General features: G+C 40.6%; 1 protein-coding gene across 1 annotated transcript in view; it reads right to left on the bottom strand.

Annotated features, from left to right (window-relative positions):
- The window catches only part of LOC130175908 (leucine-rich repeat and immunoglobulin-like domain-containing nogo receptor-interacting protein 1), a 328,392-nt gene that overhangs the window by 192,560 nt on the left and 110,618 nt on the right, over positions 1-25,214 (bottom strand). The window contains exon 2 of the mRNA XM_056386578.1: positions 304-354. The gene's annotated coding sequence lies outside the window, so the exon portion shown is untranslated. The remainder of the gene's footprint in view (positions 1-303; positions 355-25,214) is intronic.

Raw genomic sequence — 25,214 nt, 5'->3', positions numbered from 1 at the left:
TTTAAGAGGCCAATACACTTAAATGCACTGGACTGGCTCATAATAAAGACATATTACTGTAAGACTGAAACCTACTATTTATTTACAGAGATAAAAGGAGAAAAGCAGTATGTCACTACATGTTAAAAACTTGCCTGGAAAGCCGGGAGTGTTAAATAATAGTAAACCTTTTCCGCAGCAGTGCCACCTTGCATTATTCAAAAGTTCAAGCCAACCAAAGACACAAGTCATAAGAGCTACATGTAGTGTGTACCACTAACTTGACTGCTAAACATTTTGTAACACATGAAAGTAAATACTTACCACTTCTGAACTTCTGGCAGTTTCAAGCCCATGTGATAACTTCAGAGTGACCTGTAAATAAAAATCAGTCTCATATTAATTTACACAGTTCACAGCAGAATCATCCCAATCTTAAACATCTTTTACCCTACCTCTCTATCAAATGCATCTCCACTGCAGGGGTGAAGTATATTTAAGGTGAAATCAAAACAGAATGATAAGTTTTACTGGATTGACTAGGTTAGTTGGTTCCCTGGTCACAACAACAACAACAAAAAAGGTCACAACATATGTTTTACTTCCACATCTATTCCATTATGCCATTTTTTTAATGTCCTGATTTAATGGTACCAACAGCTTATATATATATATATATACACACACACATACACACACTTTTTTATTTTTTTACTGGAATGTGTCATATGCCTGCGTACAATACAGAATTCAAAGTGAGCCCACTTAAAGTGGAAGGAGTGGCATTTTAACACCTAATTTGGGATTTTATGAAGGCCTCATAAAATCAAGAAGTGACTCAATAAGTAATAAGTTATACATGGTGTCCAATAGTAATTAAGAATTTAGTCAATATTACACCCAGAGCATTGATTTACAAGTCATACAGAGACATATAATTTGCGTTGGTCCTTTCAAAATGAAATGCAGTGCCAATAAGTTAGCTAATGTTCGATTAACCACCTAGCAAATGTTGGCTATAGCGTAACCTCTGTGTTGGTTTGTAACAGGTTAGGTAGGGTAGCTAACTACTGTAATGTAAAACATGCCCTTATTGAAATCAGGCACAAGTTAATTTCAATATGACAAATACCTACTTTTGTAAGAAATCTGAATTATTCACCTGGACAATCCAGTCACACAAAAAACAGCAACTGATAATACAAGTTAAACAGTAAATGTTAAGTAATCTGTGAGTTGTTACATGCCTGTTTAACTGGTTTAAAGCCAGTCCCTGTTATAGTGCCAAATAAAACACAACTCTAGCACCACAGATTTCCTTTTCACTATTCTTGAATCTTTCTAAGGCACTGTAGGTGAGTCTGTTGTTTGGCTCCTTGTTACCACTTTTGTGAACAGAAGTACAATTACTATCAATTAAAAAAAAAAAAAAATATTTACAATAAATATGTAATTCTCTTATTTTTCATTTGATACAGCAGCCACCTTTGTACAATTTACTCTCTTTGCCCTCTTTGTGTCGTTCCTCAAGCCAGGAAATCCGCACGAAAGTGAAAATGTCAAAAAGGTGTTTCTGTCATGTAACTCCTTCGGCTCGCTGAGACTTTATTTCATTAAAAATGTACATGAAACTGTTTCCATGGCTCAAAGACAAGCACACTTAGAGTAGATGACAGAGTTATGACTGAATCACATAATGAACTGCAATAAAAGTGTAAAAATGTGTTCTGGTTACAACTTTGTGTCACAGTACATAAACATGACTCATGGAGAAAAGGTCATATCCACTGCCAATACAAGCTGTTAAAACACATATAGAATTGTACATCTAAAAGAAGTCTTAGTTACTATGAGTGTCATTGCCAGCATATTCATGTTTGAACTCGATTTTCAAAAACTAAATGTGTGCTTCCATCAAGCTGGTTCAGAGTATATCTTTAATTATCATCTGCGCACGTGACTCTTTCTGCAGTTTACTTGTTCTAATGTGTCATACAATGAGTTTGTATGAGGCTAGAATTTTTGTCTATCCAGAGCATTAACTGGAAGGCTTCATTCATTTTGGCACATACTTCCGCGCCCGAAGAAGGAGTCCAAGAAACAAAAGGGTAATGGATGGACTGTCTGAAGGTCACTGTGCTGCCCACTAATGGGTAAAGCACTCCCCACTGTGCCACTGAATAAGTCCCTGTTCTAGAACAGTGATTTCCTACAATGAAGCAAAATTAGGAGGAATCCAGTGGAGCCCAGGGGAAAAGACGCTATAGGTTGAATCCTTGGCCTACAATGTATTGTGGAGACTATCAATGAATGTGCCTCAGTACAAGGTCAATGTGTTGTTCCATGGTACCGAACATTATTGCATTTGGTAAGAATACACCCAGAGCAGTGTATGTCCTGTAATTATTTAATCTCACACTGAAACTACAACAACACAAATGTAACAGCAGGTGAAAAGTGTTCCCAGTGATTACAATGACCCCCCAAGGTCAAAGGGGGTCAACACCTACTGTATATGGAAAACAGGGAGGGTTAATCTACAGCACATTGTGGTTGGTGAATCCAAAATTATTTGCCAGCTAAGGAAACAGCCAAAGGCGTGCTTCGCATGCTGCCAAAAAAAAAAAAAAAAAAAATGGTGTCCAGGATCTCGCCAAAATATAACAAAAAGCCAGAGACCAAGAGAGAATGACAAAGAGAGAGCGGGGGTCTTTAAGCTGCTGTTCTAAATGTAGGGAGTGAGCCTGTATTAGCTGTATTTACTCAATTTAAAACAGTCATACTGTTTTGTATTCTCTCTAGTTTATCAGGTATGCTTAGCTAAAACTAACAGTCTATTACAACAACACACACACACACACTTTACAATTTATCTCGTTTAACACATGCAGAAAGAAAATGAGATGTGGTGGTTTAACAAGCAGCCCAGCCCACAGTTTGGAGGCGTTTACTGACCATCAGCAGCAGCCAGTTGAATGTCAACACCTGTGACTGCAGAAGCGTTGGAGGATTCACACCTACTCCGAATCTAAACAAAACCTGCTGATTCCTGAACATAACCTTTCCACAAGATGGCTAATAAGATAAAATGTGTATATGAGACAACTACAACTATTAGACTACGACACTACTACACTGGACCAGTCTGTCTGCTGACACCAAGCCTCAATCAAACTACCTGTAACAAGTTGACCCCCAAATTGTCAAAGTAATAGAGCATTACTGGGATCAGTAACTGCAATGTAATTACTGAATTTCAAATTGTAATCCATTACATTGCTTGTTACTGCAAAAAAGGAATGACATGACATTACAGAGTTACAGCCCAACACTGGCCCCCACACATTTGAAATGAGCAATGTAACTACAAGCTGCATAAAATATTGTTATCAGCTACTTTTGCATCATATAGTATTTGTATTCAGCAAAAGCAGCTCAAGAAAACATCAGACAGGCTGCCCTTTACATTTATTAAATGATTTTTATCTGAAAGTTTAAATATCCCTCAAGTGAGCTATGGCCCCATGCTGGGCCCCTGCTCTCCCACATGAGGAGACATGGCTGTTTTTTGCAGGATGTGCTGCAGCTCGCTCTCCATACATCCAATTCAAAAAAGGCACTTACCGAGGTTGAGGCTTGAGGTGCAGTGTAATTTGCCAAGGTCTGCATTTAAAGGTCTGTACTACATTCAAGCGTAAACACTCATATTTGCTCGTCTTAAAGTAGCGGTGCTGGGTGATAATCATTATCATTCTCGCCGCATTCACACTCCATCATTTGTGAGTGGTGACTTTGTGAATATCTGAGTATATTTTACAAGTTGGCATTACCTTTCAACAGGCACTGTGAGGTGAGCTGGGGGCATATATAACAAAAAAGAATGACTGCATAGTTGTGTGACCCACTGGCACCAAGGACAGGTGAGGAATACTTAATGTGAGTCTTCTCCCAGATGCTGTGACAAAAATCTCAATCTGTTTCATAGTTTTCATTAAGATACGTCAAAATCAAGAGCCATGTGACAAAAGCATTTGAAGTGCAAATTCACTGGATGTTGGAGGCATTATTTGTCAAAGCTGTCTGCCTCTGTTCAAACAACCAAAAAAAAACAAGTCATCATCTCCTCTCCCTCCACTTACTTTTAAATGCATCTTATCTGAAATTTGGCAAATATATTCCTGGTCACTACAAATGTATAAATGATAAAATCTCACTTTGCAGATATTTCTCGAGTAGAGAGGATCTCCAAACTACTCATAGTGTTTGGAGGGAGGAATATTACACCTAAGCAAACTGTGTCACTCAAGAAACGATTGAAGGCAGAGCTGGCAATAGAAAACTGGGTGGGAACAGCTTGTGTTTTGGAGACAGCGAGCAGGAGGGTTAGCATAGGAGGAGAGCTCCGGGGTTTGATAAATGAGGCTGCGTGGCGGCTGCAGTACTAAACTGCTTCCCTGCTCAGCTGTGGTGACAATGTGATTAATATTTGCACGGCATTAAGCTAATTTATCATGGCCACGTGCAAGCCTATGGGAGAATAGACTGTCACATGGATGCCTGGTCTAAGAGAGGAGAGTAGGTTTGGCAATGGGAAGCAATTATTTCAAGCCAAAATAAACAAATAAATACAGGAAATTTATATTAGGATGAGGTGAGTCTGCCAAGCATGGAATTTAGGAATATGAGAAAAGCTGAGAGCAAGAAATTGAATATTGCTGAATGTCACCATCAAGTTTGTGATAAACATGTGCCGTACAAAACACCTCCAAACATATAGTTATGGAAAATAGAGGGAAAATGTGAACCACTGTACAAATCATGCACTGAGATACTGTATAGTAGAATGCGGTGAAGGTCGTGAGCTTCCTGTCAGTTTGGATCTGATTTTGATTCAGTACAGTGGCATAAAGTGTTGTAATATACCACAATAAGTCAGTGAAGTGAGCTCTTAGGCTTTTTTAGCTCATTGTTTTGGTTTCACAGCACATTTGCTGTAGAAATCAGCCAGTATGCTGCATCCCCAGTTCCCAACAACAGACGACATTAGCGAGGTGGAGACCAAAACAGACATTTTTGAGTTGCTCCAAAAGTGAGAAAGTACTAGTGAGCATTATCAATACAGAAATTATGTTTCCTCCAAAATGTGTAAGGCAAAACTGTTCAGTAGAGCCGGTCGTCCACTAATCAGCTTGTGGTTCGATTCCCGGTTACTCCAGTCCTTGGGCGAGATACTGAACCCCATGTACGCATCATCAGTGTGTGAATGTGTGTCTACGGTAGAAAAGTACTGTAGGAAACAGTGCTGTTCGTGTGAATGGGTGAATGTGGCCTCCATTGTAAAGCGCATTGAGTGGTTGATAAGACTAGAAAAGCCATTTAGTATATAGACATGATGTGCAAGTAAGTAATGGTTTGCGAGCCCTGACAACTTGATAATAATGTGTCTGTGCTTGTTTTGGAGTGCTGATGCTCCTGAGTGGAACCTGGCAACACCTGGGTTGACGTAAAAACAAAATTCTTGTTTTAGAAAAATGTCTTCCTTCTGCACGAGAAGATTCTCTATATTTGGACAAAATTCAGGGGCTACATCAATTCAGACGGAAAAAGTGAAAGTAACAAACAAAGGGAGGGTGCTTCTTGGAGAGTATTTTTTTTTTTTTTTTTTTTTTACAAGTAAGGGTTGTTAAATTCCCATCGGGTGGCCAATTCTCTCACCAGACAATGGATTATCTGTCAAGTATACGCAGGTTTGTTGGGTCAGTGGATGTTGCAGTGTAGATAGCTTTGGCTTCGTCTCAACAGAAAACTTTGCTGGTGAGGATTTTGCAGTTTCCAGAACTCGAGTTGGTTTCCAGCGAGGATGAAATTTCTCAGTGTTTGTCCAGGCTGTAACCACACTGTAGTTTAGCTGAGTATTCATTCATTCAAACCTTTACTTACACAGTGAAGGCCATTGAGAGCAAGCTCTCTTTTTCAAGGCCGCACTGAAACAAAAGATACAATATGAGAAACAATAATCCACAAATGTAAAAACTATTTTGAACAGACAAGTAATGTACAGTGTAATGTACACAAATCCCCACTTCAGGAAAGGGTGATACCTTGAAGATACTCTAAGGCTGATATTCATATTGTGATATTCACATTAGACCGAGGTTCCTCTCCTGCAGTGACCTGTCTGTCAGTATTCTGTGTCCAGCTTCTCTACTGCAGCCGGACAGACTAGCCAGGCGGCTGCCTCTTGGCAGGAAATGTGCTGCCTTGGTCAGTAGCCAGAATTAAGATGCTACTGCTGTCAAGGGGCCCTGGAAAAGAAACCAATAGCCAGGGCAGTAACTATCCCTTTAAGACCGTTGCCTTGTTTAAGAAAGTAATCTACCCCCAAGCCGCTGCCTCATCCTGCACACGATACATCATTGACAAACACTGGCACAGCAGTATTCTCAGCAGTCACACTCAGCCTCCCTGCAGCCTAGCATTGCTCAGCTTGGCCTTGCAGAGTGGACTATTGTAGTCTGCCTTAGCAGCCGGGCCAAAGAAAGATGTCAGAAAACAAGGTGTTTAAACAGGTGTTGCACAGGGACTTAACATACATCCACTTGTATGGGATGAGTCAGTATTATGATAATACTTTATGCAGGTCACATTTCATTTCCACTTTGTTGTCACTGGAGTGTCTCTGAGTGATACTGAGCTCTTCTGGAACCATTTTCTCCCATCAGCCAATCCACTCAACACCTCAGTTTCCACCTGCGGTTGTTTCAGCGTGAGGAAATGTTAGTGAATGACTAATGTGATTAAGTCAATTGTTCAGATTTTTAGGCCCTTCTGACTCCTCATTTTATACATGCAGTTATATAAAGCTACAGTATATAAAGGAATGACTGAAAACCTAAAAAGTGGGAAAGACACAATGATCACGAACTAAGTGATGCAGCAGCAGTAATTTAACTAATTTAACTTTGATCTTTTTCGATGAGCAGTTTACTAACTTCACAGCCAGGCTGAATGCAAAACGATTGTGAGGCTCAAACTGGATTGCATATAAGGAGACTGCCTGGAGGAGGGTATACCCATGGGAGACCGGGCCTGCACCTGGTGAAACCTGGTGCCAGGATTGTGTTGTGGGTTTACTGCAAAAACATGAGACAGGGGCAACACAAAGGAGACTTAAATAACTAGACTACTGTGGGCAAAGGGATGATTTTAGTTTGTATTTTGTCATTACTTAATGGAAAGGCTGAACTTTATAAAACTTAAGCTTCCCCTACTTCAAGAGTTGAACAAATGCTATGCACGGATGGCTAAAATCGAATAGAACAAAGAAAAGAGCGAACGAAGAGAGAGAGAGAGAGAGAAATAATGAGGAAAGAGTTTTACTCTACTACACTATTCTACCTCAAAAGTCTGTGGTCCTTGTTTTTGTTAACATGCATAAGGTTTATCTGATCCGAAGCTAAAACAGTTTCCCAACCTCTGAGACATAAGCATCTGAATAATTGAGCACAAGGAAAAGCAGCTCCTCCAGCACTAATTTAGGAGTGAACTCGTGGCTTTTGATGTGTGCATCATCACATCGTTTGGCTGTTTAAGAATGTGCAATGGTCTCACAAAAATTGGGAAAATACTCAAATAATTAAAACGGTGCTCTGTGGGAATACTCACAAAAATCATTACTATTTTAATGGTGACGACGGACAGCAGTGTGATCATTAACATGGGCGAGCAATCCAGAAGAGCATCCAAACCAGTGGATATAAATGATGTTATACTCTCTGCTCACATAGAGAATGGGGTGTCTTTCCTAATTCCATCTGATCTGGGCTTCTGTTTTTTTTTTTTTCTCATCAAGCATGTGCATACAGAGATGCCAAGGCTGTAAGCCCAAAAACATTTTTGGAGAAACAGGCATTTTCAGTGTCAGACATTTTTGCTTATTAGCACCATGCTGTAGACCCAGAAAGACGGAATATATGAAAGTTAACAGCCGAATAAGGAGGATGGGCTCATGAGATCTGATGAATTGATGATCCAGCTACAGGCACAGCTGTACTGCTCGTTGGCCGCTCTACAACAGCATTACTCAACCACAAACTTTCTCCATCTATATTCAATATGGTTGGACTCTTTTTTTTTTCCCCCCATTTTGCCGAGTCAAACCAATTCAGTTTTCTTTATATATAACCCAAAGTCACAAATTTGTCTCAGAGGGCTTTACGATCTATACAACATCCATCATTCTCTATTCTTTGACCCTAGGAAAACACCCACTGTTTCAGATGCTCAGTTCACCCCTGCACCTACAGCAAAACCTGATATTCTTTGCCTATTGATCAATAAATTCAAAGTAATACAGCATAGACTCTTTGTAGCTGTAAAGGTGTTTTAATTTTGAAACCAGCTGATAGATAACTCATACGAACTCTAGGTTGCAAGTTAAATAAGAACGATATGTAATGTACTCTGAGGATCATAAAGCCCATATAGAAAAATACAATAGCTTCTGCTGTATGTTTATGATGTCTGCAGACGCAGTGCATCATTTACATTAGTCTTAAGAGGCTGTTTATTGCAGAAACAATTTCTGGCAGTCTGATCCGCTCTTCTCATCCGTTTCTAAGTGTCTACTGTCTCTAAATTATGTTTTCAGAATGGGTTTTTACCAGTCAATTACCAGTCATACCAATTATTTTATGTCCATGAATGAAATGAGATTTGTAATGAAAAGAGTTGTTGGTTGGTGTTGTTTGAAGGAAATGTTAGAACAGAGCCAAAACCACTGCTTTAGTGGTTCATCATGACAACTTGACATTAGCTGCAGTGATATAAGCCGTCATAAACATGTTACGTCAGGATTCAACTATAATAATAAATGTTTATTACTCTTGAATGCTTTAAAACAGTGTCATGCATAATTAAGTACTGTTACCTCAAGTTAGTGGTTGAGTCTTGAAGCTTCATAAAGAGGTAATAAGATGCAATGACATCAGTCATAAACAATCATAGTTTAACTCATGTTGATGACAATGTTATGGCACTGTGACAGTCACCATGCATCCATTTTGATAGTGTCGTCTAAGAACGTCTTTAAAAATTCTCCAAATCTATCTGCAGGAGGATGGAGACAGACCCCGTCTCAGTTGCTTCTCCACCTTCCACTATAATCAGGCACCTATGCAGTGAGATACACATCAACAACCACAGCAGCAGTCCCCTGAGATAAATAGGGTGTGGGGGGGGGGGGGGCGGGGGATTTGCTTGGTTGGTGCTGTTTTGTCTCTGGTGCAGAGACATCAATGAGGATGTGTCGACACAGATACAGACACTGGCAGGGGTTCTGGCACGTACATCAGTTGTGACCTTTGGCAAACCCCCCCCCCCAAAAAAAAAAACAAACAAAAAAAAACAGGATGTGTTAAAAAAAAAATCAGCGAATGTGATGTGCTATGTCACAACCAATGGGGTTAAGAGGTAGCTGACAAACTGAAACAGATGGACGTCCGCCTGGCATCTGACACCCTGCAAGTCAAGATCTAAAAGCAACAGCAAAAAAAACTGAGAGAACAGGATGTTGACAACTGTACCATGGACCTCATCTGTCAGTCTGTAGTCTGGAACAGTTTCACTGCAGCGGCACTGGAGTCAGTTCAATATGCAATAAAACATTGACATTCACTCAATGTTACATTCAGTTGGGGTAATGAGGCTGTAGTGGTGAGAGAGGGAATTGGTCTGGTATACTTCCTGCACGCTATATTTTTTATTGGTGCCATCATGTAAACAGAAGTCCCTGTGTGAAAATAAGTTCAGTAATTCAGACTGTCAAGGAAACTGCACTGAGGACATCTACCCTCACATTTCTTGGCTTCTAATCAAGTGTGCTACACACTGGCAGACACATTTCCAGGCAATGCCAGCGAATGCTAATAAGACTAGCAGAACCTAATGGGTGAGTCTTGTAGCCAATATATACTCGACATCAGGCATCTACTGTATTCTGCATCTAATCTGCATTAGTACTGCAGCAGCCACTGCAGCCTGTGCATTATAATGTCGACCTAAGTCAGCAAGTGGTATCACCAAATTCAATAAGTCAAACAATAACGGATGCAAAAGGCAAAAGATGATCCCTCTTTGGGTGGTGGAAATTGTGCAGAGTAATACACCAACATAGTAAAAGCTGAACTTCTTTAGGATGCAGTGTAAACACGGCCCAAACCTTAAATCACCATGTGTATTCAACATGTGCGCTCTCTTCCACCAAAGCCATCAATTTGTTTTCATTTCTTGGCTGTCAGGACATCAAGGTGCATTTAGCATTTTGGTGTAAAATTCTATTTGCAAACAATTATGTTCTGTATTATGTAGTTCAAAACGTAATCGCTACCACTTTACGCTCTATACTCTCACTGAGTTTGTACTTGTAACAGAACATATGCGATCGGTGCTTTTATCCAAAGTGCCTTAAAATATCACGAGTGCTTTCATCCGCTGTGTTTGTGGCCCTGGTAGGTTTGAACCATTAACCTTGGATGTGTTAGAGACATGCTCAACAAATCTGCAGAACAGTCTGGCTTCCAGCTGATGCTCTAGTCTTTGTATTAGAGATTATATTCAGTCTAACCTAATTCTAGCAGCACAACAAAGAGTGGCTGAAGTATACAGGGACACTGTATCCTGTTGGATGTGAAGTTAATATGCCAGCGATTAGCAACCCCATTATTTTGTGTCATGAATCGTGTTTTAATAAATGAGAATATTTATTTGCAGAAAATGAAAACTACTAAAAAGAAAAATAATAAATTTCAAATGGAATACCCTGCTCTACACCAGCTGTGGCAACTCTTTTTGGATGACCTTTTTTCCCCATCACATGTGTCAGAGGTGGGATTTCAATATCTGCCTCAGTTTCGACAGATGAGCTCCTTTCAAAGATTTTGGAACCACTAACATAAAAAACATTTAAAATCTAGTTGGTTTTCTTTCTTTTTTTTTCCCCCAGAGGTGTAAACTGGGCCTCTAAACATCTGAGGCTCAAAAGATCATGAGAGTCAATATGTAAATAACCATGTCAACTCTGAAATTCAAGCAAGCGAAGGAAAAACACCCCGGCTGCATTTGTGTGCATTTTCTATGACAGAGGTGATATTCTCTTCCAGGCACTGACTAGAAATGCTGTTTATTGGAAGTAATCCGAGGGATGGTGGAGGAGCTGGGTTCATGCTGCTGACTGTGTGAGACTGATATGGACTGAGAGAGAACATCACAAGTCCTTGAGCTGGGGTTTCTCTGTCAGCCAGGGATCCCTGCAGCTCACCCTAGGGCCTGTTGGCAAAGAAAGTTCCCAGAGCTTTCCACCTGCAATGTCACGTTGATTACACAGCGGGAGGAGCAGAAAGGAGGTTACTGATCACGTTTGCTCTCACTTGCTGGCTGCCTTTCACTTTCTGTCTCTCGCTCTGACTCCCCCTTTCTTTTCTCAACCTATCGAAATCAGAACTTCCCAAAAGAAACAAAGTGAGAAAGGGTCAATCCTCTCGATTCCAATTGCCCAGAAGGCTTAACACATCTGTCAGAACCTGCCATGGACGGTTGAAATAACCGAGGTTGCTATGACAACAGCTCTGCCACTTTGCCACCTACGAGTGTCCTGAGGGAGGGGAGGAGGCAAAGCCTTTCTCAGCGCCATCAGGGTCTTTTCCCACCTCGATGTCTCACTGGAGCACGCTAATGGCTTGCTGGAGGTCATTTCACTAAATTTGCCTGATGCTAGCAGCAACAACCAGGAGATGTTAAGTCATAAGGTGCAATTTTTGCTCTGTTTATAGAAATTTTCTGTTACTCTTAACACTGCTAATGGCCTGTTCAGAAAGTTGTCCATTTTCAGTCATGTTTTGACCTCCTGAAAAGATCTGCAGCGCCGAGTTGATGCGAACGGAGCAAGAAAAAAAAGCACCCTCTGTCATTATGGTTCCTTGTTATCCAGGTTCAATAGAACAAGAAACAACAATCTTCTCAACAAGCTGCAAGTAGACAGTGGTCTTTTCTCTTCAAGCTGACACACCGGTAAGCTTCTGTATGAGAGCTGAAAAACAACGGCTGGCACTACTCTGCTTGGCTGATCTAAGAGCAGTCTCTTGTGCTCTGTATTTCTTCCTCTAATTGGTCCAACCCCCATACTAAGGCTCTCAGTGGCTTTACTTCTCTGATTGAGGGAACCAGAAGATACGCAGCGCAGCGCAGTGCAGTGCAGTGCAGGGTGGGGGGGCTGGGTGATTTGGGGATTTGGGGGGGGGGGCAGATTCAGGAACATCCAGAGGGCATAATTACCAGCAAATCTGTGTGCAACCACTATCACGGTATTGATGGGTTTTGTGGACCGGTATTTGTTATCAGGTGGCGAAGGCTGGTGCACCCTCATTAACACTTCTCACCTCTGGAGCAGAAAGCAGGGGAACTAAACAACTGAAAAGAAGAAAAAGAATTTGTTGTTTTCACACACACAGTCACGGCATGCACATATGCACACGCACGCAATCACATATGGCACACATGCACACACAAATGCATTTAAAGGTGTTTATGTCTGCTTCTCTCTCTCTCTCAAAGGTTTTACATTTTGAAAATCAACAAATGCAGAGTTTTTTGTTAAAGCAGAAATTGATTTTACCCCTAAAGAGCAAAGCCCCATAAAATAAAATATTTTCTTTCTGTCTTTGCACTTTTTAGTTTCACTATAAAATATACATTAGAATCAATAAATCTCCTCCTGCTTCTGTCTTGGATAGAAAATGTCCCATTTTCATCTCTCCTTTAGTTTCAGTGGAGCCATTTCTGCTCGGCTCAGCTGAAGGCTTCAACAGTTTTGATGATGTCACTGACCGTTGTAACTGAATGGTGACTGTTCTGCAATATTGCTTTCTTTGTTTCAGGAGGCAATTAATCAGCATCACCTGCAAAACTCTGCTGCCCTGGTTATCTTCACCGGCTGTCTCTTGTTGTCAATATACTTTTATATTAAACCTTTACAAAGCTTGCAGACTGCCGTCGAGATAAAATAACTGATGTGTCTGAAAACTGTCACTCAGCTTAATGACAGTAAATACCTTACGTTTGATGAAGGAACATTTAATGAATGATTCAAAAAGGGTTGTTATCTACTGTTATGTACCTTTTTAAAGCCGATACATTCAAACTTAAATTTAACGGAAAGATAGACTCACCAAGCACTTTATTAGGAACGCCTGTGCACCTGCATATTATGTGGCTGTTGTGCAATGCACTGTTCACATCAAACATCAGAATGAGTGGAGAAAAAAAAAAAAGAAGTGATGTCAGTGACTGACTGTGGCATGATTGTTTGTGCCAGACTGGTTTGAGTTTGTTTCTGAAACTGCTGATCTCCTGGGATTTTCAAGCACAACAGTCTCCAGAGTTTTTTACTCAGAATAATGTGAAAAACAAAAATCATCCAGCGAGCAGCAGTTCTGTGGGTGGAAACGCCTTATTGGTGAGAGAGATCAGAGGAGAAAGGTTGGGCTGGTTGGAGCTGACAGAAAGGCTACAGTAACTCAGATAACCACCCTTTACCACTGTGGTGAGCAGAAATGCATCTGAGAATACACAACACAACACAACAGAAGAAGACCACATTAGGTTCCACTCCTGTCAGAAACGAGAACACCAAAACTGGACAGCTGAAAAACGTAGCCTGGTCTGATGGATCTGGGTTTGTGCTGAGGCAGCAGATGGTAGAGTCAGAATTTGGTGCCAACAGCACATGTGAGAAATGATGGACACATTAAAGTGTCTCTTTTTTTAATATGCATTTTGTCTTTTTAATGTACGTCTTATGTGTTTTTGTTATGTGTCTGTGTTTTTAATGTGTTTCTGTCACACACCCCTGACCGGTGGAGACTGATCTCCGCTCCCATGTATGCAAAGCGTATATTACGGAAGTGACTAATAAATCAGATTGTGACAATGATATTAAGAAGGATAACAGCAGGTTTATATTTCAACAAAGCAAAGCGAGTACAGAGAAGCAGGTGTACCACACAAAACTGATTTGAGGAAGCAACAAAAGTACTGAACACCGAAAATTTTCAATCATAGCCTTAAACCTCATTTTAGACCCCTGCTCCCTTCATATTACTTCCCTCTCACATGCATTTGTACCCGTGTCTTCTTCCTATACCCAACCTCGCCAAAATAAATCGCTTTATTTCTAATATACCTTTGTTTTGGAGGGGAAAACACAATTTTCAACTCCATTACTTTTCACCTCATATTTCTCTACTACACTTGTAATCTATGCTAACTGTAGATTGAGCTTTGTATTATATTCTGTGTTATGTGTAAATGTAATATTCCTTATTTATTATCCTTTATTCTTATTTATTTTCCCCTCTACCTTTGTTTTACACTGGATCCAATTTGTCTAAGCTTCATTGGTTATGAATCTTTGTCAATTCTTGCTGTTTCCTTACGATGTGACAAGCTTGAATCATTTGACAGGATGTGAAATACCGGGGGGGCTGAAGATGTGAGAGTGATTTAAAGAAGTACGTCGTTCAAGCAATTAGTTTTACACTGTACTCCAGGGGGACTGCAGACATGGCAGCATCGGGCTCAGTGGTTGCAATTAACATCTTGTGACTTGATGTTCCTTTATGCATTTTTAATAAACCCATAACAATCATGGGTATTGTTGTCCCTCAACTAAAGCTTAGTGCACTGACGTCCATTAGTTCCTCTTATATATCTCACTAGACCAAATCAGTTTATACCCATTTTGCAGTTTATAAATCATATTTTGTAACTACAGACTCTCTGATTGGAACTTTTACTGTTAAGGATTCTTCAATTTTCCTGTTTTATGAGCCTATTATACAACATTGCAAAGCACAAGAAACTTCTCGGGTTTATTGCGATACTGAATTTGTATTTACTTAAGCCACATTTCAAAGCTTGTTTGGCAGGAGATTAGATGGGATGATGTTTCATTTTCATGGCAAAATGTAGATATTTCTTCAGAGGTGTATAATAATGACTGAAGTCAGTGTGAATCCCTCATTTAAAAGGAAACAGAGCCAGCAAACGTAATACTGATAAATGGGTGAATAATGAGTCGCAGTCACAATATGACATGAACTGGTCATGTGCATACTGAGCAGTGAGCTCTCGCACGCTAATGAAATTTCCGTTTCATTATGGCGCCACACGACTGATACAAATGGCGGCGCTGGGACATCCCTGACCCCGACTGATTCTATCTCACTGTTATCAGCCTCCTTGGTGTATATCTAGGTGAAGGACACAGTAAAAGGCTGCAGACAGTCATTGATCTGACACCTTTGACTTGAAAATGCAATTAGAGGCTGGCCACAACTCTGTGGGTGGTTATCACAAGGCGCAATGCTGCACATTCAGACGTCTAAATCCGAATACACACAGCAATGATTATTTTCTAATTACTCAGGCCTGATTCCAGGGACTTCATGAACGCAAGGGCTCGATTACAATGAGGTGTTTCTCATACGATCTCTGCGTTACATGCCAGGCTTTTTTTATTTTATTTTTTTTTTTTAATCCAAGTATTTCTTCAGCCTTGATTTGGTGGGAATGCACAACGTGTTGGAGCAGTGTGTTGCCGGGGAGTTCAACTTCTGGCCAAAAATATTCATGTGCGCCCTTTTTTTCCATCCACCCCCTCTACTCCTGATTTCATTTGGGTTCTTACTCTCTCTGGTAACACCTCCTCTGACTACTGTATCTGCAGTGCATTATTACAACACTCAGAAGGAATTATAACTTGTCTTGGTCTTACGGCTGCTCGATTATGTCTTGCTGTCTGTATCAGCCTTCATAAAACATTATGACATAATGACCCCTGAGTGTCTTGTGAATGTTTATAATTTATAAACATTTAAATTATAGGCTGACAGACTGAGGCGCATGTGTTAGTGTCCTTAGTATTATTTCTATTAGCTAAGTAACAGTAAGGTGGGACATGATTATAACAAATGGCAGAAAAAGGTGAGATTGTATGTAGGTTATAGGTTATGTATTGGTTGATCAAACATTCTTTTAACAGTGTGTTTGGGGATTAGAAAGGTTTGAGAGATGACTTTTAAACAATATGACATTAGCTGTGCTCACAAATGTGCTGACAAAGATATTACCTCTGTTCAATCCATGAGATGCAGTGAAACAAGCCGGTTGGCAGGTTTTTCTTTTGCTATACAAGAGCTGATAAAACGCGTGTATCGTAACATGATTGAGTGGAAAGTGTGAACAAGTGTTTTCTCAGTCTCTTCTCATTAATTAAAGCAGCAGTTTTGAAAATTTGAAAAAATAAAACACGTTCACTTTGTGGTGGGAGGTTTGACGAGACGTCCGATAGCACTCTCGCGTCTGTATGTTGAATAGGCTACATCCAGCAGCTAGCTGGCTTAAGAACAAAGACTAGAAAACAGGGGAGATATTTGCGCTGAACTAGCTTGATGTTTGGGGGTCACTCTTTGGAAGCACCTGGCCTTTGGTTGCCTGTGACACTGGCAGGCCTAGCAAGCCTCACCCCCCAGTACCAGTACACCTGGCTCCTCTCCTTTGAACTGCCTCCAAACTGACTACTGTTACTCTGGGGGTAGGCTTGGACCTCTCTATTTTAGGGAAAAATTTTGGACTGCAAAAAATTAAAGTTATTTTATCCTGGCCCTCAATTTTGTTTTAATCATACAATATGTGCAGTGATAATTGGCGTGAAGGGCTGTTATGAAGACTGAAGCACGGCAGGAGTGGTTACTGTTGTACAGTTCCTGTTAGCTGTCGAAACTGTTTATTTTTCCTTGAAATTGTGTTCATAGCTGTATTGAAGAGAGGAGGTATTGAGAGTACAAGGTTGTCACATACAGCAGAGGAAATCAGAGGGAAAAGCAAACTGTATGATGCTGACAGAGAGCGCAGAGCTGAATCTGCAAAATGACTTGTTTACCTGAACTCCACGTCAGCCATGAATCCACCTGGAAACTTCAGACCAGGTAAGTGATGCAGGGTGACGTTGTTCAAGTCCATTAACAAAATGTTGGAGGATAAAAAGAGGTCAGCTAACAATTTCTGCAAAACATGCTCTCCAGCACAACACAGTCTGTGCTAGCGAAGGGGTCTCACACCACTCTCTCGCTTTACTTACTGAGAGTGTGGACTATTTTTCTGATGCTGTTTTAAAACTAAAAACCAGGTTCCAATTTTGTTAATCAATTAAAACTCAAATTAAAGGTTCTCCTTTACTGTATGCTATTTTCCCCACTTAAAGAAGCTTACTACTTATTAGCATGGAGCTCTGCTTCTGGGGCGCTATATTTATATAGTAACTATATTAAGTTGCCACCAACAATATTTCCAGCTCGCTCTGCAGTGTGCTGATCACCAGCACTTTTCCCCTCATCTCACTCTTCTTCTCTAACCTGTTTCTGTGTGTCGTGTCGCTCACGCAGCAAGCCAAAAGGCCAGTATGTAAAAAACACACAACATTGGTTTTTCCAAGCGCTTTAATGGTACAGTTCAGTTGATTTCACTTATTTTGCTTGGGGTTAACGTTGGAGCTACAGTGTATGTTGGACTTACATAAGGTCACCGAACTCCATGAACCAGTAAGAATGATAAAGATTTAACCTCTCAGCACCCTATGAGGTCGGACGTGCAGAAAAACTAAGCAGAGGGTCAGACAGATGTCAGATAAGCCTAGATTGGTTCGGGTGGTACGCTCGTATGGGTTGTAGCCGAGGGTAGGGACAAATGAGCTGGGTAGTTGTCTAGGCTGGAGGATTTGTCGAGCAATGTGGAGGAAAACATTCCATAATAAGTTCAGTATTACCATGTTGGAAGACATTCGATTGTGCTGCTGAAAACACATCCTCTTTTCATGCAGGAGGCAAACCATATTCACAGCTTTTTGTCTGTCTTTGTTCTCTGACAGCAAAGCTTGTTAAGACAAAGCTTCATCTCCTTCAGCAACCATCAAACAATTGTCACATTTCAGTGCATCCTTCAATGCACCAATGAGTGGCACCGAATGGCAGACAGACAAAGTTAAAGAGTAGCTGGTGAACAGGGTGGAGCATTTTAAGGGGGCCCAGGTTTGGTCTCAATGTTGGTAGGGACACAACGACCCGTCACCTGAATCCAGTGATGCATCAGTATTAATCTAGAGCTGGTGAAGTTAAGTAGTTATCAGGCTTTCATTTTAAATCAATGTGGTTACTGGCTAGTTAGTTTACTACCTATTACTTAAACTCTGGGTGGTGAAAAGAGCTGTTGATGTCTCTCTTTTGGTGGAATGATATCTACAAAAGGACAAAATGTGTTGGCATGGAAAAAAAATGAGGTTATGTGTGCTGTGCAGATCAGGACAGGAAGTCCTCTGACATACTACATTTTAGCCCATGCTTGAGGAATGGACTGACAGCACTGATAACTCACCATTGTCAGCAATGTTTTCTGGCAGTAAATGCGATATTTGTACATGACTTGAGCCTCCAGATGGTCCCCGCCTTTTCAGCCAATCAAATGTTAGCATGTCTAAATCAGTCGTCTTGGAGACGTAGCCTCTGGGAGGGCTCACTCTAAACATAGTGTACTTCTGTCCTCAAAAAGGACTGGTAGGGACACGTCCCTATCGTCCATATGCAAACCTACGCCCATGCTCGGGAGAGCAAACCAGACCTGAAAGGAGAGCGGTATGATGGTAACAAAACAAAAAAAACAAACTAACATGTTTGCTATATCAACTAATTTCAAAGTTCTGTTTACAGGTTTTTGTTTTGCGCTCTTTTGGACCAAAACGTTACAGTAAATTATTCAATGTCTTTACAAGACATATTCAAAACATTAGTTTAAGACAAAACAAAATAATATTAATAATATTAATATTCCTGACTAGTCAGGTGTTGTCTCAAAGCTTTCCACCTTTAAGCGTGTATCTCCTAGCCATTAGTAGAAAGAGCTCATTCTCCATTCAGAGCAGTTAAACTTTTCAAATAACTGAAAGACAGGTAAACACTAGTGTACATGTGAACTGTTCTGTAGTATCAGATGCAGCGTTGGGGGGTTGGAGGGTGAGAGGAACATTGTTTACTCATGGTTCATTAGTTTTTTGTGAGGCGGTTTTCTCCCTTTAGGCACCCTCCATGCCAAGTAATGCGTTTCCTCTTTTTACTACCTGCAATTAGCCTTGTACATTAAAGTGCTTACTGATGTCTGACTAATGGTGAGTATCTATCACACACTGCAAAACAGGAGGGTCTGTTCTCAAGTAAGAGCATGCCGTGTCATGTGTTTCTAGGAAACACTCCATTTATTTATGCAAATCCATCAAAATCTGTAACTTGTTTTTAATGTGCACATTAAAAAGAAGTTACAGATTTTCATGATAGACATTCTGACATCGTCTCTGTTGTCTGGCTCTGGGAAAGTTGTGTATGGTAACTGCAAAGGTGGATTTGTGCAGTATGCTGCTAGAATGTTGCCACAACTTACTTAAGTTTGGATCATGATTACAGCAAAAGTACAGTGTCTATGTTTGTGAGCGAGAGAGAGACAGAGAGAGCAGGGCAAGGAGGGGTTAAGCGAATCATTGCACTGCGCACAGCTCTACAATGAAAAAAGGTTTTAGCCATTTGAAATAGCATAATATTTTCAGTTCATTGTGGCCCTGTTCAGACCTGGTATCAACATCCGTCTGGGTGTTTCGATCACAAGTGGACAGCTGGACAGGTCTTGGGTCTTGTGTCACAGGTGTGACCCAAGATGCATTGGGGACACATTTGGGACCTGATCACTCAGAACGCATTCAGAGGTGGACTGGGTCACACGTGGCCACATCATTTTAGCAGTGTCAACTCAAATGGGCCTCATTGACTCAACTGACATCCTCCGCCAGACTAATTAGTCCTGTCACAGTCTCCTAATGAACTGAAAATATTTTACTATTTCGAATGGTTAAAACCTTATTCCATTGTAGAGTTGTGCACAGTGCAACGATTCACTCAACCCCTCCACTCAACCCCCACTCTCTCAACTAAAAACAGCTAAAAGCTAAAAACACACACATTCTAATGCCAGGTGTGAACTGTCGTACTTTGAGCTGTCCACTGGGATCAGCTCACCTGAGACACACGTTGTCAGGTGCGAACAGGGCCAAAAAGCTGTGGCGGACTAATTAGACTGTGGCAGAGGATGTCAGCCGAGTAGTCGTGGCCCAGGACACATCTGCTTTCACAATGCTATAAGAATGTGGACCAGACCACCTCTGAATGAGGTCTGAGCGACCGGATCTCAAGTGCGTCCTCAAAGTGTTGTGGGTGTGTTCACACCTGAACTTGGAGCTGTTCACTTGTGATTAGAAAACAGTTCATGCCTGAACAGAGCCTATGGGTAAGCAAGTGATATTAAGGCAAAGGCCGATGACTAAATACTGTAGGTCAACACATTCCTATCAGGTTCCTGTTTCATGTTTGTTACTCTCATAAAGACTGATGTATCATTTTGATTTCTATGGCAATGATGAGTCCATTAAGACGCCAAAGATATGAATATAGGAATCATCAATCATAACATTTTCTGTAAAAAAAAAAGAAAGATTCACAGCCAATTAATTCACAAAGTTTAAGTTGTGTTGAAAAAGTTTTGATCAGACATTTGTAAGGGTTTATTTTTAGTATGAAAAATTAGGCCATTTGCTTGACTTCACCATCATGTGACACAAAAACGAGAGGAAAAATATATTCAGCTGTTCACACAGGAATCAGCTCAAACTCCGGTGTCTTTTTTCCTGGGACACTCCTGCTAAATTTCTTATAATTGCATCCAACATTTATGGCAAAATGATGCAATATCTGTCACATACAGTAAGAAGATAACAACTCAGTGACTCCACATCTGCTGCTGGAGCTGGATTAGACATGCATTATGTATTAAGACATGCTCTTCACACCAACCTACCTAAGGACAGACAAAAGGAAGGGAAAAAAATGAACCACATTGTCAAGAACAGAGAGCAATACAGGATTAACTGAAGTTTTAGATGCAACTGGGATTCAGTGATGTGACAGCCAACCTTTCACTGAAACAGCTCTCTCCATGGAGCTCTGAAACCTCTCCACACTTTAGCTACTCCACAACAACAATCAACCAAAAAGAGGTGTGCTTAGAAACAGGATTCCAACTACAAGGGGGGATTAAGTTAATTAAGAAGAACGTCTCGTCTGCCACTTGTAAGTAAATGTAAGTAGCACTAGCTAAAGTTAACTAGTAGTTCTATCTAGCTTGTTTAATACACTTTACTTTCCTACCCTTAGCATTTCAGAATTAGGTAAATTTATTAGGCACCAACTTTGTTTTCACTCGGGAATTCAGGACTTTTACCTGGTAGGGTAATTGAACAGTATTAAAACACATGTGTGCTGAAGGCTTAGTTATTGTATTAGCAGTGGTGGAAAGTAATGAGGTACTCTCAGTACTACACAATTTTGAGGTACTTGTTCTTTACGTGAGTATTTCCATTTTATGCTACTTTATATTTCCACTCCCCATCATTTCAGAGGGAAATATTCTACTTTTTACTCCAGTGCATTTATCTGACGGCTTCAGTTAAACAAGCATGATACTGCAAGCACACAAACACTTCAGTTTACTGAAGCACACACCTGCACTGGGTTGGCTTCCCTTTCACCCCGGTCGACTCCCCCCAATTGTCACTGTATAATTCGCACTCTGTTTAGAACCACTTATTTCCTCCTCAGATATTCACCTTGTTCTTGTGCTGGCCAACCTTAAGCAACTGTAAACTATAACCTCAAGAACAAGATGATTAAACAGAGAAATAGAAACTTGAATTTTGAACGAAAGCTTTTCAACACTGATTCTTCCAGAACTGAAATCTTACTGATTTATTTACAAGTAAAAAAAAAAGTCAAATAAATATTTATGCTTTCCCTGAGCTGCTACTCAATGTGATATTTAAAGTTACTTTGAAGGTTTTAGTATATCCAAAAAGCATGCAATGAGATTACCTCATTAATTATTTACAAAGCCTCCTCCTGGCTTGAGTTTCAGTACATGAGTGTCATCCAATTTGTTCAACTACTTTAAATGAATAACTGACTTGAGTCAGCGCATCTTCAGCTGATGAGATTTTAACGGCTCAGTGGCCATGTGAGTCACAAATGAAGCTAGTTTACCTGTCATCCACCTGTTTTAATGTATTTGCATATGCAGCACGTGGAATAAAGCAGGGGAGTGAGAAAGTGTGCGCACACACACAGACACACACACACACACACACACACACACACAGAAAACTGAACACAGCTATCACTCTGAGGGATCTTCATTCTCAAATAGTTTAAAACGTGCGTTCTATAATTGTGAAATGAAGCTGTTATGAGCAGTGATTTTTCATTGATGAATGTACTGTGGGTTATGTCAAAAGCCTAAGACTTTTCCTTCCTTTTTCCACTAGAAAAACTATCTGGGACACACAAGCTACAGCGGAGAATCACAAATGTCCTCCTGCGCCTTTTGATATAGTCGTCTCTTATGTAAAAAATGATACTTGCGGGGCACATACTGTAGTGAACATCTTTAGCTGTGAGCTACTAATGAGATTTGTAAGAGATCTCACTGGAACCTCTCATGTCCTGCCCTGAGACAAGGGACATCAGCACAGAACATTGCACTGGAGACATAATACTGCAAATAAAGAGGCGAGGTGTTATTTACAAAATATCTCTCAAATTCTATGCGGCACATAATCAGGCGAGGTTTGATTTCCACAATAAGGCGTTAATTATTGCCTGATTCTGGCTGAGCAGGCCCCTGCAATCAGCAGTGCTGAGCTGAGACTGAGACTGACTTGGCCTACATAACAGCTAAGCCTCATTAGCCACAGCCTCAAACCTGCAAGTGACTGGGGAGGCACAGAAACACAGATTTCTCCTGGTGACAACGAGACAACAGTTTCCCACCAAAGTCACAGTGGGTATGGCATATAATTGGACATATCCCAATTCCCCATTGGAATTTTCCTGATGGCCTTCTCGCACACTTGGAGAAGCAGTCTCTTTTTCAAAAGCAGGCCTGTGTGATTCTTAACCTCCACACTCCACAGCGGCAACTGCTGTCCTCAGGCTGCACCATCTCTACATGACAGAGGGACACCTGTGGAGAGCCACATTACTGTAGAAATACTGTCATGTTTATGCCTTAAAATATATGATCTCTTGTGCAATTTTGCACAAATGATGTATATGTACATTTAATGGCTTTGCATTGTGAGATGATTGTGTGACAGTGTCACATGTTCGTATTACAATGTCTCTTTTTTGCTACTAAGTCAGCCATGATACTGGGCGATGAGACCATGGCTCACAGTTATGTTTCAGTTCATACCAAAGGTGCTGAACAGGGTTATGGTCAGGGATCTGTGCAGACCAGTCCACAGTTCCAGTTCCACACCAAACTGGCAAAATCATTTCTCTATGGACATTGCTTTGCACACAGGAGTATTGTGATAGTAGTATTAAAATATTGTGTATTAAGTTTTCTCTTAAAAAGGGGCTATTTGTAAGTTTTCTCTGCTGCCAAACAAGGTTTCTGGCTTGGAGCAGGTGGTGGTGATCGTCGCTTGACAAGAGCTCGGTCATCACTGCGTTTACAAGACGAGGCGTTATAATCCACCTTCTGAGCAGCGCTATGTCTTCAGGGCAGATTGGAGGCTACGGTGAGTCGCTATGGAAAAGTGACGAGACGGGCCGTGGCTAGCTGGTTAGCATGCTAATTTCAGTAGAACAAAAGACGTGATAGATAAGAGCTAACATTGCGTTGCTTACCACCGGTGGAGACAGCTGTTGGTGAGTAAAAGAATGATGTTTGATTTTGAACTCGTAACATGTCTTCTAGACTGGTAAGTAAACAGGTGTTCATGCTAATGTTGGCTATGCAGCAATAGCAAAACTTACAAATAGCTCCTTGTTGTCCTTGATCCAATGTTAACATATTGATCTGTGTTACTAAGTATTGTGAAACACACAATTTGGCACATGGAGATCGTCTCTGTACTCTATGTACAGTGGACTGGCATGTTGTGGCTTGTCCAGTTACACTAGGCTTAATAATGTAAAATTCCAATTAAGTATTAAAAATAGATCCTGCATGTCGGATATGACATTTCACACCATTTTCCTTTTTTTTCCTTTAGATTTTTTAAAACTCATCAAACGCTAGAATCACTCTTCGTGTTTTGGCGTGTTTTTCAAGAGGCTGTTTCAAATGAGCAGGCAGGTTTCCAAGCAACGCATGGCCTCTCTCACCACTGCAGAGTCAGATTACATGTGCAAATTCAAAAACAATTCGTTAGATTACAGTTTAACCAGTTACTATATTTGTCATAGAAAACCAAGTTTCTCTTTGTTCGACTTTTTGTAGAAAATACAAAAATGTGATTTCATTTGACACATTTTCATTTGACACATCAAGAGACGGTTCACATTTGCTGTAAAATCAAAAGCCCTCTCTACTCATTGAGCACATGTGACAGGAATACATAAGAGCTTCCTTCTGTTCCCCCCCTGGCCATGCACATCCGGTTTGCATACATTAGTCAAAGCAATGATGTGGATTTATGCATCACTTTGATGTGTTTTTGTTTGTGATCCACTGTCCCATTCTGTGGCATCAGGGATCCGGCTGGTTGAAATTCAAAGTGGAAGAGAGGGGTTAACTAGACTTAGATGAGATGTAGATATAGAGTACATCAGTATGAAGAGGTTGAGATCAAATCACAGGGTAAATTGAAATGTAAGGAAAATGTATCCTGAACCTGGGAATATAGAGGGATTGCGGTGTATGAGAACTAGAAAAATCCATTGATTGATCCAGTGATGTGATGAAGGCAGAAATTGGACAATCTAATAGTTAGTGAAATACATTATGGTTGAGGTATTGAGGGCTGACAACTAGAGACAGGTTTTGGTCACAGGTAGAGCAACTTGAAAAATCTTTCAGGTAATATTAACAGTCCCTTGCGCCGCTCCAACCACACAATGCCCTTTGCTAGTTTAACTATGCATATTAGTTATTTCATAAGGGAACAAACTTATTGTTTACTTTTCATGTACTGAGCTCATATTTGCATTTTACAATATGCTTATTGCACAGAATCTCAAATCAGTCTG

This window comes from Seriola aureovittata, chromosome 10 (genome assembly GCF_021018895.1).
Source record: "Seriola aureovittata isolate HTS-2021-v1 ecotype China chromosome 10, ASM2101889v1, whole genome shotgun sequence".
NCBI lineage: Eukaryota > Metazoa > Chordata > Actinopteri > Carangiformes > Carangidae > Seriola > Seriola aureovittata.
This window is presented reverse-complemented; position numbering and strand designations above follow the sequence as displayed.